Source organism: Habropoda laboriosa, unplaced genomic scaffold (assembly GCF_001263275.1).
Source record: "Habropoda laboriosa isolate 0110345459 unplaced genomic scaffold, ASM126327v1 scaffold124, whole genome shotgun sequence".
NCBI classification, from domain to species: domain Eukaryota; kingdom Metazoa; phylum Arthropoda; class Insecta; order Hymenoptera; family Apidae; genus Habropoda; species Habropoda laboriosa.
The window spans coordinates 189,348-192,140 of NW_017100265.1; positions in this window are offsets into that span (position 1 = coordinate 189,348).

A 2,793-nucleotide genomic window follows, 5' to 3' on the forward strand; every position below is an offset into this window, starting at 1 on the left:
AGTTAAACGCGTAAAAATATTCAATAATAAACGAACTAGGGATGAAGCTATTATTTCAATACGCGATGCACTGACTCTAGTATTTACTAAAATTCAAAAATTCTCGTATAAATTCCGAAAATAGATTATTAATTACGGTAAACTACTGAGACGGTTTAATTTAGGGTGGGCATAGTGCACTCGTTCCAAATCAGCTCACAATATACAATAATAAATCAACTAACTACTTAACATGCAATTCATGCAAATTCGTTGGATGGTAAATTATTAGTAAACAAAATTCAATATCAGAGAAAATATATGAAAAATTTCAAATTAATTTCAATTGCTGGAAGAAAAGTAACGAAAAGGCAACCTCTCAAAGTCATTTCAATATCCTATTCGACAAGTCTGAAGAACAACGATGACTAAAATTCAAATGTTTATTTCCCTAAACCTTCAAAATAATTTCGAAATATTTTATTCGAAGCGGAGTATTCCAAGTCAGTATCGATAATTGAAGAAATTATTTGATTGTATTTAAAAGAACCGAAAGGAGAATATTTAAAGTCTGATATTAAATGTCTAGCAAGTACCAGTAATTGGTAAAATGATTTATATTTGTTTTAAAAGGAAAATTTCTAATAGGTATTAGTTAAAATGAATTGTTATTCAGTCTATTGTATTGAAATTCTAATTGATTCTAATGTATACAAGTGTTACAAGAAGGCTGAGTGTGTACAGGGTGGACATAGGCTAGCTAGTAGCCCCCGACCACTCTATGAACTTTAACGTCTATACTCGAAAGTGTATCGTCAACACTAACACGTTACCCAGATTATCCAAAAATTGAAGAAGTTACTTTTAAAATTGAACATTCTACGGTGTTTCGAGAGATTTGATAATCATAGTCGAACCTTAAACGAACGTTCAAACGAAGAAAATTTTCCAAAAATCATTTCGTACGTTATTAATCGATAAAACAAAAATTCATTGTTGAAAAATAAATATTTCCTGAAAATCTTCATCTTCCATACAAGATTCAAGATTTTCCCTAATTAAGAGTAATTTCAAAAGATTATCTGTATAAGCTATTATTTCAATACGCGATGCACTGACTCTAGTATTTACTAAAATTCAAAAATTCTCGTATAAATTCCGAAAATAGATTATTAATTACGGTAAACTACTGAGACGGTTTAATTAAGGGTGGGCATGGTGCTGCTTTAGTTTGAAATGATTTATAAACACATAATTAACAGAGGAAAAACCGTGAAACGGCAAAACGTCTACATTCTAATTGTTATAACATGTAAACAGAACTTTAAATTTAGTGTAAACAGAAAAAATATATAATACAATTTATTTCACGGTATTGCAACAAATAAACGTTGAATCAATATTTAATTCGTATAAAAACAATTATTTAACGTAATAATTTTACCTTCACTATGGCTATTTTAAATTTACGACCAAGGGTCAACCTGATTTCTAATCCTTACGAACTTTAAATTCAGTCTAAACTGAGAAAATATATAATACAATTTATTTCACGGTATTGCAACAAATAAACGTTGAATCAATATTTAATTCGTATAAAAACAATTATTTAACGTAATAATTTTACCTTCACTATGGCTATTTTTAATCTACGACCACAGGTCAACCTGATTTCTAATCCTTACGAACTTTAAATTCAGTCTAAACTGAGAAAATATATAATACAATTTATTTCATGGTATTGCAACAAACAAACGTTGAATAGATTCTTAATTCGTATAGAAACATTTATTTAAAATAATAATTTCACTTTCACTATGGCTATTTTAAATTTACGACCAAGGGTCAACCTGATTTTTAATCCTCCGAACTTGATTTCACAACGAGAAAGTAATAAGATCGTTGAAACGTACTTATTTGTCAAAGAAACTTGCAAAAATGTATAAATAATAATATGTAATGTTTTAACAAATTTTTGGAAGTATAAATTAATAATAAAATTCAGAAAATTAATAAATTATACGTTATTATAACATTAATAGAATTATGACTAAACCGAAGTTGGAAGTCGAGTATTTAAAGTCTGATATTACGTGCCTAGCGAGTGCCGGTAATTGTTAAAATTTGTTTAATAATTAGTAATAGAAATTCTAATTGATTCTAATGTATACAAGTGTTACAAGAAGGCTGAGTGTGTACAGGGTGGACATAGACTAGCTAGTAGCCCCCGACCACTCTATTCACATCTCAGAACCTTCAGGTCAAAATACGCCGCGAAGTGTCTATGGCCCAGTATAAAGGGTGAATAAGTTCGCGGGACATCGGCGGGTCCTTATATACCTGCGGTACCCCCTCCACAAAGTCATTAGCAAAATCGTCGGTTAGGTCGGGCGGGAACATTTCGCGGGAAATTTTCGCGGGAGATTTCCGTTATCGTAACACGGTATAATTTATCAATTTTCACAATTTTATTAAAAATTTATACTTCCGACAATTTGTTATAACATTGCATACAGCAATTTATACGTTTTTACAATATTCTTCAATGGAAACATAGGTTTTAGCGTTCTCGTTACTTACTCGTGGTTAAATTAATTTCGTAGGGATTAAAAATCAGGTTGACCTGTGGTCGTAGATTAAAAATAACCATAGTACAGCTAAATTTATCGTGATAAATAATTCTTTTTACACGAATCAAAAATGTATTCAACGTTTGTTTGTTATAATATCGTGAAATGAATTATTTGTGCAGTTCTGTGCATTTTCTGTGCAGTTCAACCTAATTTACTTAAATTTACGTTGCGAGACAGTATA